The 25,214-nt window shown below is 43.5% G+C and overlaps 1 long non-coding RNA gene across 1 annotated transcript; it reads left to right on the forward strand.

Annotated features, from left to right (window-relative positions):
- The first annotated feature begins 18,188 nt into the window (after positions 1-18,188).
- Positions 18,189-24,757, forward strand: LOC135981915 (uncharacterized). The gene is made up of 2 exons (XR_010599105.1): positions 18,189-20,485; positions 23,800-24,757. It is a non-coding gene; the product is annotated as an uncharacterized LOC135981915 (long non-coding RNA).
- Positions 24,758-25,214: the final 457 nt, after the last annotated feature.

Raw genomic sequence — 25,214 nt, forward strand, 5'->3', positions numbered from 1 at the left:
CTGGTTACTCTGGCAGAAGTTTCCTAAGTGTAATGATGATTTTGAATAGAATGGTTGAGCATTTACTAGAGAGATGAGATATTTAGTTACATAATTACGTATTTAACCTCGTACCTTCACAAATCTCAAGGCACTTTACAGAAATGCAGAATGTACCAGTATATAGGACTCACTTTGCCTCCTTTGAAACACAGTCACTACTGGGGTGAAATGAAGGGGCTGTATAACCACACACAACAACACTACACAGTAATTTCAGACAAGGGACCTGATTCTCCTTTACACTGAGGCCCACTAAGTGTAAAGTTCCTGAAAATGGATATAAATGGACACCCTCTTTCAGTGCCTTTTATACTGCCAGAGTGATATGAATGGACATAAATTAGCATAAATGAGACTCAGACCCAGGAAGTTTAGAACACTGCACCGCTTAAACCTTAAATTAGTTGAGCAGAATATAATAACTCAGCAATAAGATGGCCAGGACAGTAGCATTAGCTATATTTTTATCTCCTTTTTTCTATGTACAAAATCAAAAATGTAAACACAAGAAAGAGATTACCTATAACGGAGAAGGGACAATGGAGGGATTTAGAGAGGTTTCTCTAGGAAATATTTAGCATGGGTGGGCGGAAGAGCTATCCCACAATCCTCAAACGGCTGCATTGGAACTGGGTTCAACTCACCTCTGAATGCCACAAAATTAGTAACTTTCAAGGGCTGAAGTCCATGCCCACTCCTAATTTGTGTGCCAACCATAGGCACCGACTCCTTGGGTGCTCCGAGGCTGGAGCACCCATGGAAAAAAATAGTGGGTGCTCAGCATTTGCCAGCAGTCCCCGCCGATCAGTTCCTTCCCCTCCCCCCCTGCACCTCCTGCACACTGTGGCTCAGCTGTTCAGCAGCATTCAGGAGGTGCTGGGGGGCAGGGGGAGAAGTGGGGTGGGAAGAGGCGGGGGACGGGGTGGAAAGAAGTGGGGGAGAGAGGTTTGGGGGAAGGTGTGGAGTGCGGGTGGGGCCTGGGGCTGAATGAGAGTCAAGAACTCCCCCGGGAACAGAGGAAATCAGTGCCTATGGTGCCAACATTCTCCACTCACCTAAACCTACTTATGTGCCTGAGTTGTTATAGTTTTAATTTACAGCCCAATAATTGTCTTCTAATAAAACTGTGGCATTAATGTACCTAGCAGACACAATGGATTCTTGGATTAATAGATTCTTATATCTCTTACAATATTTAGCAGACAGCAAAAAATATACTGCTTTTTAATTAGGGACTACAGAGAAAGAGAGAGAATGTATTCCTTTTAAAATGGTAATGATTATTACAAGGGCTGTCAAGCGATTAAAAAAATTAATCGCTATTAATCGTGCGATTAAAAAAATTAATCTTGATTAATCGAGTGATTAATTACGCTGTTAAACAATAATAGAATACCATTTATTTAAATATTTTTGGATCTTTTCCACATTTTCAAATATATTGATTTCAATTTCAACACAGAATACAAAGTGTACAGTGGTCACTTTATATTTATTTTTTTATAAATATTTGCACTGTAAAAATAAAAGAAATAGTATTTTTCAATTCACTTAATACAAGTACTGTAGTGCAATCTCTTTATTATGAAATTTGAACTTACAAATGTAGAATTATGTAAAAAATAAAATAACTGCATTCAAAAATAAAACAATGTCAAACGTTAGAACCTACAAGTCCATTCAGTACTACTTTTTGTTCAGCCTTTTGCCCAGACAAACAAGTTTGTTTACATGTGCAGGAGACAATGCTTTACACTTCTTGTCACCTGAATGTCACCTGAAACATCACCTGAAAGTGACATTGCAATGTCACCTGAAAGTGAGAACAGGCATTCGCATGGCATTCGTAGCCAGCATTGCAACATATTTACGTGCCAGATGTACTAAAGATTCATATGTCCCTTCATGATTCAACCACCATTCCAGAGGACATGCATCTATGTTGATAATGGGTTCTGCTCAATAACGATCCAAAGCTATGCAGACCAACGCATATTCATTTTCATCATCTGAATCAGATGTCACCAGCAGAAGGTTGATTTTCTTTTTTGATGGTTTGGGTTCTGTAGTTTCTGTAGCATTACTCTTTTAAGACTTCTGAAAGCATGCTCCACAACTCATCCCTCTCAGATTTTGGAAGGCACTTCAGATTCTTAAACCTTGAGCTGAGTGCTGTAGCTATCTTTAGAAATCTCACATGAGTGCCTTCTTTGCATTTTGTCAAATCTACAGTGACAGTGTTCTTAAAACGAACAATATGCTGGGTCATCCGAGACTGCTATAACATGAAATACATGGCAGAATGTGGGTAGAACACAGAGCAGGAGACATACAATTCTCCACCAACGAATTCAGTCACAAATTTAATTAACACATTATTTTTTAACGAGTGTCATCAACATGGAAGCATGTCCTCTGGAATGCCGGCCAAAGCACGAAGGGGCATACAAATGTTTACAATATCTGGCATGTAAATACCTTACAACGCTGACTACAAAAGTGCCATGTGAACACCTGTTCTCACTTTCAGGTGACATTGTAAATAAGAAGCAGGCAGCATTATCTCCCGTAAATGTAAACAAACTTGTTTGTCTTAACAATTGACTGAACAAGAAGTAGGACTGAGTGGACATCTAGGCTCTAAAGTTTTACATTTTTTTGTTTTTGAGAGCAGTTATGTACTTGTATGAGGTGAATTGAAAAATACTATTTATTTCATTTATCATTTTTACAGTGCAAATATTTGTAATAAAAATAATATAAAGTGAGCACTGTACACTTTGTATTCTGCTTTATAATAGAAATCAATATATTTGAAAATGTAGAAAAACACCTAAACTATTTAAGAAATTTCAATAGGTATTCTATTGTTTAACTGCAATTAAAACTACGATTAATCGCAATTACTTTTTTTAACCGTGATTATTTTTCTTGAGTTAATCATGTGAGTTAACTGCGATTAATCGACAGCCCTAGTTATTACTCATATCATTGGTAGAGAAGGGAAATCTCAGAAGGATGGAGAGATTTACTTTGGAGAAGTCCTATGTATATCCGAAAGTACCTAATACCTTTTGTGGTTTCTTTCCCACTTCTCTGTTACTTCATTTTTCTCTCTCCCTCTGTTCTACCCATTGAGATCCTCTCCTCTCCCCCCAAACTCTAACCCACTTCCCGTCTAACTCATCAGACCTCTGGACCTGATCTTTAACCCTGCAACAGGCTCTGCTAGCATAAGCATTTTGCCTGGTTCACCTGGGGTCTTCCAGTCCTCTCTCATCATTCCCTGAGCCTTCCCTTTCATTCTTAACCATCCAGCTCCTTCTCACAAACCCTTCCTACTTGTGCTGATATTCCACCAAATTCAGCTGTGGGATCTTAACAGATGTTGCAATATCAGCTGAGCTGGTTGAGCCTTTATATCTTTTGCTCCAGACTGCTTTGTGTCTTTGACCATGGCAGGCAGCAGTCAACCCGGATTTCCTTTCCTTCTGAGACCTTGCAATAGACTGGGGGAGGGGGAAAGCAGTTGTGGAATGGGGAATCAGAGGAGGACACTGATCTGAATCTTTATATAAGCTGGTGTTCAAGTTTGTGGTTGGGCTGAAGTTCACACCTATGTTTTTCTCACAACCAATTTATTCATCCCTAATTATTACTGGAAAAAGTGCCAATTTAAGCTCCATTATGTGCCACCGTATTTAAGATAATGTCAGTGTCCCTTTAAAATGTGTGCATAAAAATTCACTCTAGGCCAGGGGTGCTTTGCCTGTACGACACAAAATGCTGCATTTGCAACTTGCTTGGGAGCCTTAGGGCTGTACTTAATTTGTGTGTGCATTTCAATAAATTTACATGTTTTTCCTGCAAATCTACAGTAAGATTTGCTACTCATTATTAAGTTTCATTAGTGAAAATATTAGATGAAAGGTTGCATCTTAACAAAATAAAAAAGAGAAAAGATTATGTTGTCTATAAACTTTGTATGATGTTCTTCTGTTGAATATTTTATTTCCAAATGAATTCCAGTCAATCTGAAGATGGCACTTTAAAAATGTACATTATTTGTTGCAAACCAAACCATTTATGTCTTTGCCTCAGCCTGAAAATCCTAGCAGCCAGCGAGGAGTCTCCCACAGTCCCTGCTAGCAGCACTGCTCTGTCTAAGGCACTAGCTTCTTTCTGCCTGACAGGCACCCAGGTCCTCCTCCTTGAGCTCCAGGGAGTAACTGACCCTGCTCTGCCCTGCAGCTTTTCTTATATGGACCTACCAGACCTTGATTGGCTGCTCCTCTCAGACCCTCTCCAATTGGCTGCCTCATGTGCAGCTTCCCTAGGACTCTATTAACCCATAGAGACCAGTGTGGGCCAACGCCCCATCACAGGCACTGATAAATGAAATCAAACCTTGAGGTTGTTTGTCTTTGCTTTCTATTTTTATTTCTTTATATCTTGATCTCTTTTTCGTCCCCTCTCCTCCTACTCTCATTCTCTCTCCTTCTTTATTTAAAAATTCCTTTTACTACATTTTCTTTACTCAGTTGTTACAGGTATAGGCCCAGTACAGATTTTTGGTGTTCTAGGGAAACCACAAGAATAGTTAGAAAAGAAAATATAATTTTGATAAAAAGTGCAGCCCTTAATAACCGTCTTTATTGAGAGTCAGCCTTAGTCATCCCCCTGAGATGAACATCTGGAGGACACCCTCTGCCCACAGATTTTCTCCTCCCACCTGGAAAGGACACTCCAGGAACCCACACAAGAGAAGGGGCTTGAGTGGTGGGGAAGTTCCTGGAGAAGTGGGTGGGCCCCATGTCCAGAGGCATGTGCATTGTCCCCCATCCAAGGCCATGGAGCTCAGTGACAGAAATGGGGGTCTTGAGAGCATCTACTGATGGGTGAAGCTTTGGCCACACTGTCAGGGAGGTGATGGGGTGAGCCACCAGAGACAGTGCAACAGCACAGCTCTGGCTGGCTGTGATTCCTTGGGATCCACAAGGTTTTTGGACTGGACTCATATCTGGTTCCACAGAGAAGAGGGTAAACCCTAACTCCACAATGGAACAGTTAAGGGGAACACCCCACAAGGAGACTCTGATGGGGTACACTTGCCCTGCAATGGACAGGAAGGGGTTAACACCACAGCCTCGGACCCCAGCAGCTCACGGAGCCCCAGGGAGCAGCCAGTGCTGGGGAACTAAGAGATCTCAATGCCTCCTGGGCCTGGTCTACACTACGACTTTAATTCGGATTTATCAGCTTTAATTCGAATTAACCCTGTAACCGTCCACACAACGACGCTATTTAATTCGATGTAAAGGGCCCTTTAAATCGATTTCTGTACTCCACCCCAACGAGCGGAGTAGCGCCAAAATCGATTTTAGCAATTCGAATTAGGGTTAGTGTGGCCGCAATTCGATGGTATTGGCCTCCGGGAGCTATCCCACAGTGCATCATTGTGACCGCTCTGGACAGCAATCTGAACTCGGATGCACTGGCCAGGTAGACAGGAAAAGCCCCGCAAACATTTGAACTTCATTTCCTGTTTGCCCAGCGTGGAGAGCACAGGTGACCACAGATACCTCATCAGCACAGGTAACCATGCAGGCTGATAATCGAAAAAGAGCACCAGCATGGACCGTGAGGGAGGTACTGGATCTGATCGCTGTATGGGGAGAGGATTCAGTGCTTGCAGAACTTCGTTCTAAAAGACGAAATGCAAAAACTTTTGAAAAAATTTCCAAGGGCATGATGGAGAGAGGCCACAATAGGGACTCTGAGCAGTGCCGCGTGAAGGTCAAGGAGCTCAGACAAGCCTATCAAAAAACAAAGGAGGCAAACGGTCGCTCCGGGTCAGAGCCGCGGACATGCCGCTACTACGCCGAGCTGCATGCAATTCTAGGGGGGGCTGCCACCACTACCCCACCTTTGTTCGTGGATTCTGGGTCGGGGATAGTCTTGACGCCTGAGGATTCTGGCGATGGGGTAGAGGAGGAGGAGGAGGAGGAGGATGAGCTTGCAGAGAGCACACAGCACTCCCTTCTCCCCAACCGCCAGGATCTTTTTATCACCCCGACTGAAGTACCCTCCCAAGCCAGTACCCAAGACTCTGACCCCATGGAAGGGACCTCAGGTGAGTTTACCTTTTAAAATATAAAACTTGTTTTAAAAGCAAACGGTTTTTAATGATTACTTTGCCTGACTTTGCATTTGCGGTCAGTTCAGCTACTGGAAAAGTCTGTAGCTACTGGAAAAGTCTGTTAACGTGTCTGGGGATGGAGCGGAAATCCTCCAGGGACATCTCAATGAAGCTCTCCTGGAGGTACTCCGAAAGCCTTGCCAGAAGGTTTCTGGGCAGTGCATCTTTATTCCCTCCTCCATGGTAGGACACTTGACCACGCCATGCTTGCAGCAAGTAATCTGGTATCATTGCCTGACAAAGCCTGGCAGCGTATGGTCCCGGTGTTTGCTGGCATTCAAGCAACATCCGTTCTTTATCTTGTTGTGTAATCCTCAGGAGAGTGATATCACTCCTGGTAACCTGGTTGAAATACGGGAACTTAATTAAGGGGACAGAGGTGGCCGTTCCTACTGGGCTGTTTGCCTGTGGCGGAAAATAAATCCTTCCCTGCAGTTAGCCAAGCGCAGATGGGAAATTGGCCCTGAGTTTTTCGCGTTTGGCTAGCAGGGATCTTCCCTGTTACCAGCCACGCGGTGGGGGGAAGGGTACCGTGATCATCCCAGAGAATTCATGGCGAGGGGGGGGGGGGGGGGCGGCGGTGGGGGGGGGGGTAGTCTGGTGCCTGCAGGGATCTTCCCTGATACCAGCCACGCGGTGGGGGGAAGGGTACCGTGATCATCCCAGAGAATTCATGGCGAGGGGGGGGGGTTAGTTTGTTTTCTGGTGCTGCTGAATGTTAACAGAAAAACCGCAGCACTCTACTTGCCTGAAGGGGCCCAGACAAGCCCCACCACACTGCCCCCCCCCAACTGGCTGAGATTGGCCAGGCTTCTGCAGCACTCTACAAGCTATGCTTGGTATGTGGGAAAGCACGGCGCAGAAGCTTACCATGGCCGCATGCAAGCCGAATTCTGTTGCCCAGACCTGTGATCTCTAGCAGCAAAGCCACAGGCACTCAGCATTAAGAGGCAAAATGCGACCTTGCACAGAAATCACATGTGCTATGTAATGTGAACAGTGTTGGTCACCGTGAAAGAGTATAAGCATTGTTCTGCAAAATGTAGCTTTTAAAACAATTCTCTCTTTTTTCCCCTCCCTACAGCAGCTGCAAATTCCTCAAGCCTCCCTCCTCCATCCCGAAGGTTATCACAGATAAGGCGTCGTAAGAAGAAGACGCGAGACGAGATGTTTTCTGAAATTATGCAATCCAGCAGGAGTGACAGAGCTCATCTGAATGAGTGGAAGGAAACAGTTTCAAAGTATAGGAAAGAAGTCAGTGAACGTGAGGACAGGAGGGACCAACGTGAGGAGAGGAGGGACCAACGTGAGGAGAGGAGAGACGATCGAGATGAGAGATGGCGGCAGGAAGACCAGAGGATGAAGGATGCAACGCTGGGGCTGCTCCGGCGTCTGGTGGAGGTTCAGGAACGGCTGCTGGAAAACAGACTGCCGCTTCAGCCCCTGTTCCACCCTCCCCCCTCCCCATGTTCCGTATCCTCCTCACCCAGACGTGTAAGAACGCGGGGGGGGAGGCTCCGTACACCTTCCCATTCCACCCCAGTAGACAGCCCAAGCAAAAGGCTGTCATTTTTTTTAACCTTTTCTTTGTGGCTTTTTCCTTCCCAGCAATCCTCCTCCCAAATACCACCCGGGTTCCCTCCCTCTTTTTCTAATCTATTAATAAAGAATACATGATTTTTAAATGATAGTGACTTTATTTGGTTTGAAAGAAAGCTGGGGGAAGGGGCAGGGTGGGTTCCTTACAGAAAATCAGTCAGTAAAGGGGGAGGGTTTTCATGAAGGAGAAACAAACAGATATTTCACACGGTAGCCTGGCCAGCCATGAAACTGGTTTTCAAAGCTTCTCTGATGCACAGCGCTTCCTGGTGTGATCTTCTAATCGCCCTGGTGTCTGGCTGCGCGTAATCAGCAGCCAGGCGATTTGCCTCAGCCTCCCACCCCGCCATAAAGGTCTCCCCCTTACTTTCACAGAGATTGTGGAGCACACAGCAAGCAGAAATAACAATGGGGAGATTTCTTTGGCTGAGGTCAGAGCGAGTCAATAATGATCTCCAGCGGCCTTTTAAACGGCCAAATGCACATTCTACCACCATTCTGCACTTGCTTAGCCTGTAGTTAAACAGCTCCTGACTCCTGTCCAGGCTGCCTGTGTATGGCTTCATAAGCCATGGCATTAAGGGGTAGGCTGGGTCCCCAAGAATAACTATGGGCATTTCAACATCCCCAACGGTTATTTTCTGGTCCGGAAAGTAAGTCCCTTGCTGCAGCCCTTTAAACAGAGTAGTGTTCCTGAAGACGCGAGCGTCATGAACCCTTCCCGCCCAGCCCGCGTTGATGTTGGTGAAACGTCCCTTGTGATCCACAAGTGCTTGCAGCACCATTGAAAAGTACCCCTTGCGGTTTATGTACTCGGTGGCTTGGTGCTCCGGTGCCAAGATAGGGATATGGGTTCCGTCTATCGCCCCACCACAGTTAGGGAATCCCATTGCAGCAAAACCATCCACTATAGCCTGCACATTTCCCAGAGTCACTAACTTTCGTAGCAGCACCTGAGTGATTGCTTTGGCTACTTGCATCACAGCAGCCCCCACAGTAGATTTGCCCACTCCAAATTGATTCCCGACTGACCGGTAGCTGTCTGGCGTTGCAAGCTTCCACAGGGCTATCGCCACGCGCTTCTCAACTGTGAGGGCTGCTCTCATCTTGGTATTCTGGCGTTTCAGGGCAGGGGACAGCAAGTCACAAAGTTCCATGAAAGTGCCCTTACGCATGCGAAAGTTCCGCAGCCACTGGGAATCGTCCCAGACCTGCAACACTATGCGGTCCCACCAGTCTGTGCTTGTTTCCCTTGCCCAGAATCGGCGTTCCATGGATAGAATCTGCCCCATTAACAACATGATCTCCAAAGCACCGGGGCCTGTGGTTTCACTGAATTCTGTGTCCGTGTCCGTGTCCATGTCCTCATCATGCTTGTCGCTGCGCTGCCGCCGCCGCTGCCTCCTCTCCTCGTTTTTCTGGTCCTGGCTGAGCATAAACTCCACGAGAACGCGCGAGGTGTTTACAATATTCATGAGTGCTGTCTTGACCTCAGCGGGCTCCATGCTTGCCGTGGTATGGAGTCTGCAGTGTTCACCCACCCAGGAAAAAAGGCGCGAAAATGGTTGTCTGCCGTCCGTTGCTTTCATGCAGGGAGGGAGGGAGGGAGGAAGTGAGGCTGTACCCAGAACCACCTGCGACGATGTTTTTTGTCCCATCAGGCACTGGGATCTTAACCCACAATCCCAATGGGCGCGGGAGACTGCGGGAACTATGGGATAGCTATGGAATTGCTACCCACAGTGCAACGGTGCAGAAATCGACGCTAGCCCCGGTACTTGGACGCACACCACCGAATTACTGTGCTAGTGTGGCCGCACTCATTTCGACTTTATACAACCTGTTTCTCAAATCCGAATTATCTAAATTCGGATTAATCCCGTAGTGTAGACATACCCCTGGACTACAACACCCGAGACTGCGGTAGGACGTGACCCAGAGATGGTGTCAGAGTAGTATCTCCCACTGAGGTAAGCTTGGTGTGTTTCAGTGGGTCTCCCCACTGAGCTGGTAACTTGTGATTCCACCACTACTAGGGTCCTGGGCCATCCTGCTGATGGCCCCCATGAACTCTGGCCATTGGGCCACACTGCTCTGACAGTAGGGGCATGTTTCATGGACTCTGGCTGCTAGGCTGCACTATCCTGGGTGTGTGGGGGGAATATTTGTATGGACTCCGACCATTAGGCCACACTGCCTTGACAATAGGGGCACGTTTCATAGCTGCCAGGCCGCATTATACCAAATGGGAGGGATATTTGTATGAACTCTTGCCATTGGGCCACTCTACCCTGCAGTTAAGCCCAGATGTGTGGACTTGAGTTGGGGAAAATAGGCACGTAAGGCTCATGTGCCCGACCCTATTCCCCAAGGAAGGCGGGTGCACTCGCCCCGCACCGGATGGGGCCTACCTTAATCATGTCAGAGACCCTTGCATAGATTTTTCTCCCTGTGTCCTTTCCCACATGTCTTCCAGTAAGAAGGGTCAACTGGGCCCATCAATACTTTTAGCTCAATAATTTTAACAGAAATATTTTATACCTTCACTTTATTCCCAATGCTTTTGATGCAAATGCATTACTTCCATATAGGTAAATATATCTGCAGAGTGCCAACAAAATATATCTGCACAGTATTACCAAGATGCTCATAACTGTTTTTTCAATCTCAGATAGCCTATGAATTTATTGGCTTTATTTGATAAATGGCATCTTCCATAAATATTGCTTTCATAATATCAAGAATCCGGGACTTAACCCATAGCATTGACTTCTTCATCCAGAAGAGATCTTTTTTACACTGAACCAACAACAAAGCTGGTGATTTTGTTGGTAGAAGATAATTAAATTTTTCTTATATTTATGTTGCTGCCAGGGTAGTGTGATCTGGAGGTAATTGCTGAAGTCTATTTTTTGAAGTGTACGCTAAGATATTGTCAAGTTCATCCAGAGCTTGGGATAGGCACACTTTTGTGTAGTAGAAATCAAAATAAACATTTCTGTTCTTACTCATGTCAATATAAATACAGAATAATTCCTCTGAAATCAATTAATTTCACAATAAAACTACACTGGAATAACAGTAACACAATGAGCACAGATTCAGAGCTCAGTCTCTGAATTTCTAGCTCTTTGTGTTATTTTACATATTTCAAGTCTATATTGACTTCTCACAGTATACTGTTTTAACTTTTAACAAGTTCATTTGCATCTGTGTACATTTCCATACTAGATGCCAGAAGGTTCCAATGTGGGATTAGCAGCTGAGACAAAATTTAAATATATATTTTCAAATGTTTGATCATTTCAATAGAGTCACATAAGTTTGGGGGCAATATTTTAATGGATTTTACAAATGTTTTGCCTTGGTGGACATATTTCTAGTGTTTTTACAAATCTTTTGTCAGAGAAGAAGCATGGTCCAATGCACTAGACTAGGACATGAGAGACCTGGAATCAAGTCTGCTCCACCAGACATCACCTTTGTCACTTTGGGCAAGTCCCTTAGCTTTTCTGTGCCTCATCTTCCCATCTGTAAAACGGGGATAGTAGCACTTCCCTACCTCCAAGGGATGTTGTGAAGATAAACTCATTAAAGATTGTGAGGTGCTCACAGTCTATGGTAATGGGGGCTAAATAAGTACCTTTGACAGATAGATTGTGTATCTTCTATTTAGCTTCCCACATCCTTCTGACTGGGCTTTCAGTAGTAGGATAAATTCCATATCTGGTTTCACAAATATATTGTTTACCTGTCTCCTATGTAAATTAAGCAGGGCGAGATGAGAGAAGAATGACTGATGAGAGAAACCATCTTGAACAAAGCCTATATCTTGCTAGATTAAGTTTTAGACTTTTTAGAGGTTTGCTTTCGCTTTTATTTGCTATTAGCCTTTTCAAATTTTATTCCTTTTACTTGGCATCATGAAACCTATGTCCTAGTATAGTTAATAAATTTGGAGTTATTTTTACTATATACAAACTCAGTATGGTGTTTAAATAAAAGGCTGTATTCATGCCAATTAAGCTAATAAGCGGGTGGGTTTTGTGTCTTTAGAGGAACAAATTAACTTTATTATTTCTCTGAATTGTCCAGGAGAGGGCTGGACATTACAGAGCACATGGTTTTGGGAAAATTCAGGACTGGGAATGTGTTGGACTCATCCTGCAAGTACTAACCAAGGCTGGTGGAAGCCAGAGCGTGACTGATCTGTTGCTAGCAGGCTGCTGGAGTCAGAGTCTGCTGGACCAAGGCTGAAGCTATACACAGACACCCAGGGTGTGATCTACATGCTGGTAGGCTGGCTGTGAGCATCCCAGGCTGGGAGCTGCAGCACCAAGGCATTATAAGGCACCCAGTGCTGCAGGGCAAGTGGTGACGCAACATCTCACTGGTCTGGATTGCCCCCTGAATCCTGTCACAGAGACCCATCAACTGGAGGAGAGCTAAGAGGGAATGGGACTATTTATGCCCCAATCCACATGGACCTGGCTCCAGAAGTGCCCTGACCACAGGAAGAAGGAAATGTTGTGTGTACGGATTGCAGTAGGACATAGCTGGGCAAGGGAGATGTTCTTCTCAGGATCTCAGTCATCTGATATCATCAGCTCCCAGCTTTACTGAACATTTTAAACTTTAGTAAACGACATCATCACTTGGACTATGACTGCAGGGGACTAGTTGTGGGTTAGTAGGAGCCTGTTGGGAGGGAAGGGTGGCCATATGTACTCCTGGCCCACTCACCCTCTTAACAACTCCATCAGCCAACATTTCTCAATTCCCCACATACATCACAAGAAGTGATATGAGCCATTGATGTCCACTGGTGGCATCTGGAACTCTGGCTCTATCAATTGACTGGTTAATTCACACTCAGGGGTGATGACAGATCCCCAGCAGAAAGTCAGAGGCATTTGAGCAAATGTTTTCTTGAGGTAGGTAGGAGATCAGGAGAAGGGAATGGGAAGGAGAAAAGAAACATTAGAACTGACCTTACTAGGCAGAGGGGCAGTTGGAGAAAGTTATAAAGCTAAAAGAACTAGCAAAATGTACCAGTCATCACTCTGACCCCCACCACCCTTCATCTGTTTTTGTTTTCTTAGACTGGAAACTCTTCAAAGCAAGGACTGTACTTTCCCATAAGTCTGTACAGTACCTATCACATTGTAGAGACTCCTGTAATACACTGTAACGGGGCAAGACTCAACCCTGTGGCACCTCCTGTCGATCATCCTGGGAATTAGCTCTTTTGACCCAGAGCACCCTCTGCAGGCTGGTGCCTCACTGCCGCTGGCCCCCCATGTCCCTCCCGGATCCGGTGCCCCTCATCCTCAGGCACTGCCTCCTGGCACTATACCCGCTCTCTGGGTCTCCCCACCCAGGGGAACCCCACCCGCTATCCCCACCTCAGCTCCATCTTGGGCTACTGCCACTCACCCTCTAGCCCCCGCTCACTGGGGCAGACTGCAGTTTACAAGCCACTCATCACAGGCAAGGGGGGTTTGGACCGGCTGCCTCTGCCTATCCTGGGCTGCACCCTTGCACTCTAGTACCTTTCTGGCCTTTGACAAGGCTGCAGCCTGAGGCTTTTCTGGGCAGGAGCTCCCTTGCCCTATTCCCCAGCCCAGCTCCCCTCAGGTACTCTGTTCAGCTTCCCAGGAGCCAGGCCCTTCTCCCTCTAGAGACAGAGAAAGACTGACTCTGCTCCTGGCCCACTGCCCTCTTATAAGGGCCAGCTGAGCCCTGATTGGGGCATGGCCACAGCTGAGCCTGCTTCCCCAATCAGCCTGGGAACTGCTTGCTCCCAGCTCCTGGGCTGTTTTAAGCCCTTTAAGGCCGGAGCAGGTGACGACCCCGCTACATACACACAGTAATATTTTGAACCAATAATTGCTGCAGATGCATTGTCTGAGGTATCCACTTGAAGTGCATGGAATAGTTCAGGATTATCCTAGACTGTCATTGTTCTTGTCATTACATTGTCTGTTAATGGATGTGAGCACCATCTGCCATATTTTTAATGCAAGTTTTAGCACATGTAGCAATCCACATGGTTATTCCTCATTGCAAGATATGGCAATTTTGAACCTGGTTCTGATTTGGCTATATGTTCTCCCTTTTTACCTCCATACCATATTCTGTCTTTAGTCTTTTCTGTCTCTTGTTTTCTCTCTCCTAGCTGTCTTTTCTTATTTTCTCTTCTCTTGTTATTCTGGGCCAGGTTTTCAAATTCAATAGGTGTTAGTAATGCATAGGAGGTTAGCCTGCTTAGGGGCTTTTGAAAATCCCATTAGGTATCCATCTGCATCTTTAGGCACCTAAATAGCTTTGAAAATCTGATCCTCTGTGGGTAGCCTTTTACTTTTCTTTGAAATGCAATATATTTCCTCTTATTCTTTGTTGTCATTTTCATACTTGGTCTCCCGCTCCCTCTTCCCATGTTCTGTTAGCCAGTCCCTCCTTGGTCTCCTTTCTACTCTATTTTCTGACCCATCTCTCTTCCAGTAGAGAATCCCATTTTTACATTTCCCCAACCTCTCCAATTCCACCCCTTCTCCCCCTGCTGAACTTGCCTGTTTATCTCTGTTCATCTTCCTCCTTTTCTTTTTTTCCCCAACCTCATATCTCTCCTTCCTTCTCTCATGCCATAGGTTCCCACTTCTCTTTCCATCTTTCTTCCTCATCTCTTTCTCCTGCAGCCTTGGTTCTCCCAATATTTTGTCCTTTCGTGGGTTAGGATTCTAGAGAACAGAATTTTTTCTGCCATCAGGTTACATGAGGAAGCAGTTGGACTCTGGTGCCCCAATCTTTAACTGTGGCCAAGCTGAGCTCAGCACAGCTTGAGGGGATACGTGTCAAGGTGACTGTGCAGCTCCTCAGGATTCTGGGGCTCCCTGGGGACTGATCCAGCTGTCGCACATCAGCTAGAGCAGCGTGAGAGCTGAGATAATTCATACTCAGCTGCATAACCAGCATGGTTCTGTAGAGCGGGAAGGGGCATGATGTAGAATGTGCATCTTGTGTGGTAGGGTGACCAGACAGCAAATGTGAAAAATCGGGACAGGAGGTGGGAAGTAATAGGAGCCTATATAAGAAAAACACCCAAAAATCGGGACTGTCCCTATAAAATCGGGACAGCTGGTCACCCTAAGTGCACATGGAACAAAGCACTGTGGCAGCTTTCAAGTTGGTCAATGGAGCGGGCTGTGTTGGTGCTCCACATTGTATTTTGGGGTGGGTTATTCTGTTCCCCCAACTTCCCACCATCTTCCTATTAAATCAGGCTGTACACAAGGACCAGGTCATGGCCCTAACTGTTTTTATTTTTATGTTTAAATCTGTATCTATAGAATCATGTCAGTAAATATGCATTTAGAAGATACTGCTGTATACCACACTCTAACTGTCCATTTATGTCTGAAATATTTTAAACGGGGTCATAACATTTTTTAAAAAATGATTTACACAATAAACTCCATCTGTTCCAAAGAAGCTGCTTTGTTCTAGTGAGTCAATTAGCAGTGGTTTAAAAAGTCCCTAAATAAGTAGCCTGACAGATCATAATGGCTCCTTTTATTACTCTATGCCAACTCATACACTCCTGCAGAATAATTTGCCTTACTGTTCTTTTGTTTAGGCTTTAAAAACAGCCATGATGAAAGGAAACATATGCAAAGTCGTATTTATAGGTAATGGCACAACAAAAGAAAAGTAATTTTGAGAAAAATAAAGTTCCTACTGTAAATGTTGCCAGAATCTTGTATTAGTCCATGTTGCCATATGCACTGTAGCCCCAATTTATCAAACTCCAGTTAACCAAAAACCTCAGTTAATTTAAGGTCACATTTTCCCCAAGCAGTTGCAGTAACTGAAGCCCCATTCCTCGTCATCACTGCAGCACTGAACGGCACAGCATTGGCCTCCTTTCCTTTCCTGCTGAGCCTTGGGAAAGCAGCTTAGTTCCCTTCTCTGTAATCAGGACAACCTCAACGATGCCAACCTCTGCCTTTACAAACGTTTCAGGTGGAGTGGGGGAAATACAGCAAAAAAAAATGGTTAGATTTTATTAACAAACTCACCTCAGCCATGCTGTGTGCATCCACGCTCCCTAAGCATTCAAACGACCAACCTTTGCAGGCATGAATGTTAACCAAAAGTGAATTTAAAAAAAATCACACATGCACTGGAAATGCTTCTGCCTTCATCCAACTGGGAAACAGAAGCAATACTATGTGACCCATCACAACTATCCAGCACAGCATATAGAGTGAGAAAAGTGTTTTTGATTGGTCACCAGAGTTAAAATGTTCACAAAAAAATTCCTTGCTTAATGTTTGTAAAGCTGTATTGTCCCAGCTTTCTTGGTAGACTGTGGACTGAGATGCATTTGCTGATGTAACAGGGTCCTGACCTGTTGATGGCTTTGAAGTTCAGAATCAAGGACAATAGAAAAGAAGGGGTGCAGGCAGAGGGTCTTAAGCACAGGAGTGATGTGTTCTTGAGGACCTAACCCATTGAGGAAGCAGTCAGCCACATCCTGAGCAAACTGGAGTTTCTGCGCTGCTTTCACATGCAGCCCTAGATACAGTAAATTATAGTGATCTAATCTGGAGCTGATGAATACATGGGTTATTGTGGCCAGATCCTTTTCTAGGAGGAGGGAACAGTGTTTCCTGCTGTTAGCAAGCAGGAGACAGAAGGCGGCTTTTTTCATCATCGTTGCTACCTGATCATCTAGAATTAATGATGGCCTGGACAGGAACTGGGGACCTCACTGGTGCTTTTGATGAAGTGTGGGAAGAGTGGCTATTCAAAGCATTTCCCCCTTTCATGCAGCATCATTTCAGTCTTGCTTGGGTACAGTTTGAGCCCAGTTACTCTTCATTCAGTATTTGATCTCTTTTAGGCATTGAGACATTCTTTTGGTGGGACTAGTTGCATCTGATGAAAGTGTTATCAGCCACATGTTGTTGGCAGCAAAGCCTAACACCTCTCCAAATATTTTTTCTAGGGTCTCCCAAGTCACTGATTAAGATTTAGTTCTGATGTACCATCAAGTATCCCCCCCACTTTCACAAACTTAGGTTCCAATGGCCGTTTAGAAAAATGGCACAAGGATCATAGATTAAACTGAAATGCACAACATGTGGGAAATCTTCTCTAAGATCCAAATCTGAACTCCATCTCTGTCTCTCCAGCTGGATAACCAATGACACAACACTTTACCAGTGAAACACAAAGGGGAACCCTCAGGAAACTGGTTAATCTGGCTTTACCTTTGCTTTGCACTGCTCCAGCTCAAAGCAGCCAGAACCGCTCTAAGGATTGGGCCCAGTGTTTGTGTTTATCATAATATTAACAGCTTAGATGCTGTTAATATTTTACCTGCAGAATGAGTAAATTTTCAGAAGAGACCCTCTCCACCCCCCATTTTTGGAGCACAACTAACTTCTGTATTATCATTCCTTTGGTTGAACTGTAGGAGCAGATCCAAGTATCTGCACCACTACCTATCTCAGATTCAATTTGTGAGCCCCAAAAAACCGAGGACAAAATTTGCAAGCACCAGGTCTGTTCTCTCAGCCCTTCTGAAATTTTACACTTTCTTACCTAAGTTGTAATGGGGGAGGATGGAGGGAACAATCTTTCTTCTTCATTAGAATTCAAAAATAAACTCTTTGATGCTTTGCTCATTTTTATAATTAGGCATAAAACATAGCATTCTTTATCCATAATTTAACAGATCACCATGTTTATTTCCATAGAAGCCATTTTTTCCCCTGCTAACTGTAGATAAGGAGTCAGTCATATGTGGCTTAAAGTTCTTTTTAAAAAAAAATTAGTCATGGTTAAGTAATAGTTGGAATTTTTCAAACTTCTGACTATTCAGCTACTAGATGATTGAAATACAGAATCAAAAATTCATAAGAAATAGCAAAACCTTTTGTCAAAATGATGAAACCAAAGGAGTGTGAAACTGTATTATCTTAGCCACAGTAAGATGAAAAATAGCAGCATTTCCAAAAATGCAAGTTTTTAAAAGGTTTAGCCAACAGTAGTCAATGTGAATTACTTTTTCTTAAGGCAAAATTATCTACAACAGTTTGGGAACTGAGCCTGAGATTATCTTCCAAGGGGGAAAAAGAGACATTATGCATTATTACTGTTAGTGTTTTAAATACATTTGACCACAGGCCATTGAAGCAGATGATAAGTTTTTTTAGCATGTGCATGTTTTTCCATGCATAGCAGATAATGACTAGAAAACCATAAAAACTGAGTAGTCCAATAATAAGAGAGGCTATTTATGTATTTTCCTACTGCACTGGGAAATGAACTTTTATTACCCCTTTTCATTTGTATTATGGAAGACTATTTTTATCCGTTTGGCTGGTGCAGTGCAAGCAACCTTTATGTGAGACGCTATGCCAATAACTACAATATGGAGCTGGAGGGACTGCCCTCTGGAAGGGAGAGATAAGTTCAGTATCTCAGTTACTCTAGTTCTCCTGACCCTTTTCCGAGTAGACGTGCTAATCACTCTGAATTGCATCCATTTTATGTGAACTTCAGTTCATTGGTGACTAAACACTGAGCAGCTAACCTCATTTCTTTGAATACTTTTGGCAAGATTCTAAGGGTACGTCTATACTTACCTTCAGGATCAGCGGTAAGCAATCGATCTTCTGGGATCGATTTATCACGTTTTGTCTAGACACGATAAATCAATCCCGGAAGTGCTCGCCGTCGACACCAGTACTCCCGCTCTGCGAGAGGAGTACGCGGAGTCAATGGGGAGCCTGCCTGCCACGTGTGGACCCGCGGTAAGTACTTTGTAGTTCGAACTAAGGTACTTCGACTTCAGCTACGTTATTCACGTAGCTGAAGTTGCGTATCTTAGTTCAAACTGGGGGGTTAGTGTGGACCAGCCCTAAGTATATTTTTTAAAAGGTGGACGAATACTTTCTTGAAACCCATGTGAATGACAAGCAGAGATGAGTGGGGCCTGAAGTTTTGAGTTTTCTGAAACCTTTGTCATTAAAACATTGATATATTTTTCGTGGAAATGTAGTGAGAACCTTAGAAAGATGCATCTCTCCAGCCTAAGTTCCTAGCAGGGAAAAATAAGTAATAAATACATCAGAAGAAATATGCAGATATATGACCTCTTCAGCCTCACAGAAGGCTGTCCAGGATCCAATCCTTATGTGATCCTCTCTGAATTTTCCTCCCCAGTGTCCCCTTTGTACCTAGATTAGCCTCTTTCATTCTGCATTTTGAACAGCCTTTGTAAATCCACTTCTCTCCCTTTGTCTTCTGCAGGACCCAGCCTCTCTGCTCCTTCCTCTGGTTCTTCAGTAACATCACAATTTCTTCCACCCCATGTCTATCTCTGCTTCCAGGGTCTCATCTCGCTCTTCCATTACTTGAAGCTCGCTCTTCAGCTGTCAGTCTCTCCATTTCCATGTCTCTTTCCCCTCCAAGGCTCTCTGTCATTCTGCAGGGCTTTGTTCTTCAGGCCCAAAGCCATCTTCCATCTCCTCTCATTCTGTTCCACTGCTCTCAAATCAGGACTTCCTTTCTTCCCTAGATCACTGTTCACATGTCACTCTTGCCCTTTGCTTCTTGACCCTTCTTGTCCCTACAGCTAGTACAGCTAATGGATGGCTGGGGAAGAGTTTAAATTCCCATTCAATTTACCATTCCTCTGGGCAGAATTTATTAGAAGTTGAACCTGGAAAGGTTTGCTTCTCTCAGGACATTTCAAAAGTTAAGGTCAAATGGATTCGAAGGGCAAGATTGCAAGAAGTCAATGCTCATACCTGCAGGGGTGGATAACCATACAAAAAGCTTCTTCCACACTTGCAGCTGCATCGGAGCTGGTCATGCTGGGGAGCAGGTGACTGCTTGCTCCCACTCACCATCTGCAGAAGTCCACAGTGCAGGGCTGGAGCACTGAGGGAAGCAACCTTCCCCACCCTACTTAATGGAACAATTTGTGCACCCACTTTCACCCCATTTCCATACACAAAGATTAACAGCGCAATTTCTCAGCTGCTCCTCCTGGGATGGTGCAGCTCTCCACCTTCCCCTATATCGGCAGTGGAATAAATGCCATCATCTAGCCCAAGAATTGTGTATGCTGTTTTCAGGACATCATGGTTTGTGTGTGCAAATCAGATTATTAGATTTCTAATGACCAAATTTGCATCAACAAATTGTACTATTTTTGTGTGCAGATCATTCTGCGTGCAGGGTAGACTGAGACCCTTTGGATTAAGATTAATATTTCTTCAAACACTTATTTCTATTATCCCTAATACAGAAGTGTCTATACCATACATTGTTCATTCAAACTGCAACAGTTCTGAATTCAGTGCCAAGGCTAATGAAGCAAGAAAGACAATGTTAGACACTGTAATAGATTTGTTAACATTGGTTTGTTAGATTTGGTGGGCAGGGGTGGGGTGTTTTGTTACAGAAATAACTATTATAGGGGACCTGAACCTTTAAGAATCTTTAATAAATGTATATAGTTTAAGGATAGTGAATTCTTTTTTAACCATGTTGGTTCTGCTTGATTTCTTTTCAGACTTCAGTTCCAGAATCCTTTTTTTTGCTGATAGGAGTTCATACGTTTCCATGGTATACATGTTAATTATTGTACATATACATGTTAATTATTGTATGAGAGGAGGGAATGTAGATAAGGTTACTAAATGTCACAACTCTTATGTAAACATTTTCTTCCCTTTTCATATCACAGGAGAAAGTCTATTTGACATACCAAAAACTCACCAGAATAAGGTCACCAATATGTTTTGTTTTAAAATTCAATATACAGTAAATAATTAACTACAAAGAGGTCACTATGTTCTTTGTTTAGTCACATAAAACATATAGCTGAATGGGGTGATTAATAATCATGGTCTTTTCAGAATGATTGTAATTTATAATGCTTATATAAATACAGAAGCAGTATTAACTGCTCATTTACCATTGCCATGTTAGCACATCGGGGAATTGTATCATTTGTATAAGACACCAAGATGCTAAAATGGCAGAGGAATATTAAATGTTTAATTAAAGTTAGATGGCATAGCAGCATGAAAAATCTAATGGAGTTTGCTAAGAAGAAGTCTGGATTATATTCTGCTGTTGCTGTCTTTTTATTTGCTGTGCTTGGTTGGGGTTTTTTGGGGGGAGAGGGCGGCAAAGAGCTTTTCAAAACATCTCAGAAGTTGCATAAGACAAAAACACATTTAAACAATGGGAAATAACTCAGAATCCCCGAAAGTGTGTTCATTATTCTCATTTTTTCAACATATAAAATAAATAAAAAATCTGAGTGATCTACAACCAGACTGGAAAACATAAGCATTTTCAAACTCCAGCCACAGCCCAAGCTCCAACCACTCATGACAAAATGAGTGGCTACTTTCCAGCATGCTTTGATCAGCAGTGAAATTGCTGGTAATGTCCACACTTTAATTGTCATCATTATACTTCAGATATAACACTCAGTTTAGGTGAACAGGGCAGTTCCCACTGCTCAGAGCTACTGATTAAAGCTATGTGCACACTCATACACACTGCCTCCTTTTACATTGGACTCTTTGCTGCTTTTACAGATCCAGACTAACACGACTATCCCTCTGATCCTTTTACATTATCATTGCAACTATGGATAGATCTACTGTAGACCTTTTTTAATTGATTACCAGGTAACTTGAAGTAGTTAGCATTTGTTCCAGGCTACAAACATTTGTGTTTGACTGAGTAAAAGCTCTCATTCACCCACTACAAATCTAGAGCAGCACTATTGATGTTGATGGAGTTTTGCTGCATTAAAAGTAGACTCTGGCCCATAAACTCAAAGGGGCTCAAAAATGTATCAGCCATGTTTTTACATCCCTAATACTAATGAAACTGCTTCTGAAAATAATCAAATGGTTTTACTAAACTATGAAAAAAGAACAGGCGTACTTGTGGCACCTTAGAGACTAACAAATTTATTTGAGCATAAGCTTTCGTGGCCTACAGCCCACTTCATCGGATGTAGCCCACGAAAGCTTATGCTCAAATAAATTTGTTAGTCTCTAAGGTGTCACAAGTACTCCTGTTCTTTTTGCGGATATAGATTAACACGGCTGCTACTCTGAAACCTGTTACTAAACTATGTAGATTATAAAGAAATATTGGGTGATGTTATTAATATTTCCCAAATTGTGGGATTTGTGTAAATGGGTCATGCTTTTCTACTGCCATTCATTTGGGCCTCAGTACAGCAAAATACTTAATCACATGCTTAAATTCATCCCTTTTCAAGACATAGACTCATAGAAGATTAGGGTTGGAAGAGACCTCAGGAGGTCATCTAGTCCAACCCCCTACTCAAAGCAGGACCAATCCCAATTAAATCATCTGAGCCAGGGCTTTGTCAAGCCAGGCCTTAAAAACCTCTAAGCATGGAGATGCCATCACCTCCCTAGGTAACCCATTCCAGTGCTTCACCACCCGTCTAGTGTAATAGTTTTTCCTAATAGCCAACCTAGACCTCCCCCACTGCAACTTGAGACCATTGCTCCTTGTTCTGTCATCTGCCACCACTGAAAACATCCTCTTAAATATATGTTTAAATTTAAGCATACGTTTAAGTGCTGCCCTGAACAGGGATGTTTTTGTTAATCAGGCCCTTGGAAAACATTTATAGAAAGAATATCAAAATCTCTTGGTAAAAGGCACATAAAGGGCAAGAATATTAATATTCCATACTGTTTGGGCTCAATCCTGCACCATTTAGGCCAATGGGAGTTGACTACAGTGGGAGCTGGATCAGGCTCTAAAACCGGAGATTTTATTCCCCACTCAGCCTGGTAGATAGGGTGTGCACTTCAGGCCCTTCCCACCAAAATTCTGGCAATATTTTTTGCAATATTACTGGAAACTGGAACATACACAAATGCTTTCTGTATGTTAATGTCTTTCTTATAATTATATCCATTCCTTCAGGTCACTTGCCTGTCAACTTCATTTCATTGGCAGGAGAAATGAGCCCAAGTCAAACCCCTAGATCTGAAGAATCTCAAACTTCAGAGGAGGTTGGATCCAGACCTCAACTCTGCAGCTTGAGGACCTCTCTAATTGACAAGCCTGGATTTCATTCTGAGCATCTACACTATTATAGATTAACCACAAATTGGACTTTGTCTTTATATGTGGTTTAATGTTGGTTTCTTGAGTCCTCAGTGTTGAGGACCAGCATTATCAGAGGGACCTGCAATTCATCAGAGGCAGCAGGTCCTCTCAAAATTCTGTATCATTCTTCCTTCTTTCTCTGGCTACCAAGGCAAATGCTTGCTGCTGGGTGGAGACTGTGACATACCAGGGTACAATCCAGACTTATGAGTAGCTGTGTCACCGCTGCCCTCTAACCTGGGTGCCCTTTGCAATGCCTTGCTGCTGTAGCCTCCAACCTGGACTGTTGACAAACAGCTTCCAGCATGTCAGTCACTCCCAACTATGGCTGTGTGTGTGCTGCAGCCAGCCAGCCACACCTTGGCTGTTACCAGCCTTAAAAATTACCACAGGGTGACCCCACACATGTATGTCCTCAGCCCTCTCCTGGACAGTGCAAATATACTAAGTCCATTATTCCTTTAAGGGATTAATATGCACACCCCTTGTTGCCCCAGCTTGAACACATTGGATAGATAAAACACTAAAAGAAGTTTATTAACTACAAAGAGATATTTTAAGTGAGTACAAGTAATGAGGCATAAAAGTCATAAATGGTTACAAGAAAAATAAAGATAACTTACTGGTGCCTAGCTTAACAAGCTACATTAGATTCACAGCAAAGTTTTCTCACCACATGCTTTCAGCAGTCTTACCAACCAAACTCTTAAGGTCAGGACCCTTCCCCCAGAGTCCAACAGCTGCTTCCTTTGTCTCTTCAGGTGCCATGAATGTGATGGGCAGGGAGAGAAACAGGTGTCCTGCGGTATCTTCCCCTTCTTTTTATAGTTCTGACCCCGCCTTTGAGAAGCATTTCCAGCTGGGAGAAAGGCGACAGGCAGTCTGTGCAGAAGGAAACTCCATGCTATTTCTTTGCTCAGATGAAGATTTTTTGCCCCTGCCCCCTTTCCTGCCAAAGAATGGCCACTTAGCAGATAATGGTCCATCAGCCTTGTTTATGTATGGCTGAGGGGTCAGCTTACTCTTTGTCTCTGAGGAACTGGTTTGGCCATGCCAAGTCTTATCTGGAAAACATACTTTTGGTTGTGATTTAAGCTTTTGTTTATAACTTCACATATAATATTGCTACATGCATTTTGTAGTGATATTACTGATCAGCAAATTATGAGTTTTTAAGTGATACCTCACAAGGTATACTTTGTACAAACACTACAAGAGTGTGAAGGGTGTGAACATGGGTCTATTCTGTTGCAGAGACTATGGTCAAGTCTAATTGCTGACATATATGGCTGTGAGTGAATTGGGAAGGGGAAGCAAGAATGGCAGGATTGGAGAGGGACTGAAAGGAAGAGTTTGTCTGGGGCAGACCAATGGCTGCAAAACATTTGTTTCTGTGAGGACCTGAATCCTGGGCTGTGCAAGTTTAGGTCTTGTCTACATACAGAACTTGCACCACTTTAACTTAAATTGATTTTTAAACTGGTTTAGTTAAACTGGTGCAAAATGCTGTGTGAATATTCTTATTTCAGATTAAGAATGGCTTATTCTTATTTTAGTTTGGTTTACAACATTGATTCCTAATCAGCATAGCATTGTGATGAAGTGTACTGCCCCTTTAGGGACAGTCTGGAGCTTACAGCCAAAACAGCCTACGTGCAATCATGTCCTGTTTTTGGGACTGGACTGTATAATCCAGAAAAAGAAGTTATGCAAGGGAGAGGGAGCTAGAAGCCATACTTGCTGCTACAATCTTCAGCTTGTGAGCCAAACATAGGCCTAGAGACTTTGTTTTTCTGTCTATAAGTTTAGTTACTTTAACTCAAGGCTCTGAGGACAGGGCCTTATGAACTGGGTTAAGTGGTACTTCCCATTATGCCTAAGGGAAAGGGAGAAAATCCTGCCTGCATCCTATAAGCATAAGAGACTAGGAACTCTGCTGGCTGGGGTTGGTTTGGAGGCCTTTTTAAAGGGAGTGTTTTTTCTGTTAATTTGCTTTGGGCCTCCCCACTTCTTGGATACTATCCAAGTGTAAGCAAAATAAGCCTGTTTTAATCCAAAATAAGAATGCCTATGCCACTTTTTGCACAAGTTTCACTAAATTGGCTTAAACTTACATTTAACTTAAACCATTGCAACTTTCTTGTTAACATAAAGTCTTAATTTATAAACACAGCTC

This window comes from Chrysemys picta, chromosome 2, assembly GCF_011386835.1.
Source record: "Chrysemys picta bellii isolate R12L10 chromosome 2, ASM1138683v2, whole genome shotgun sequence".
Taxonomy (NCBI): domain Eukaryota; kingdom Metazoa; phylum Chordata; order Testudines; family Emydidae; genus Chrysemys; species Chrysemys picta.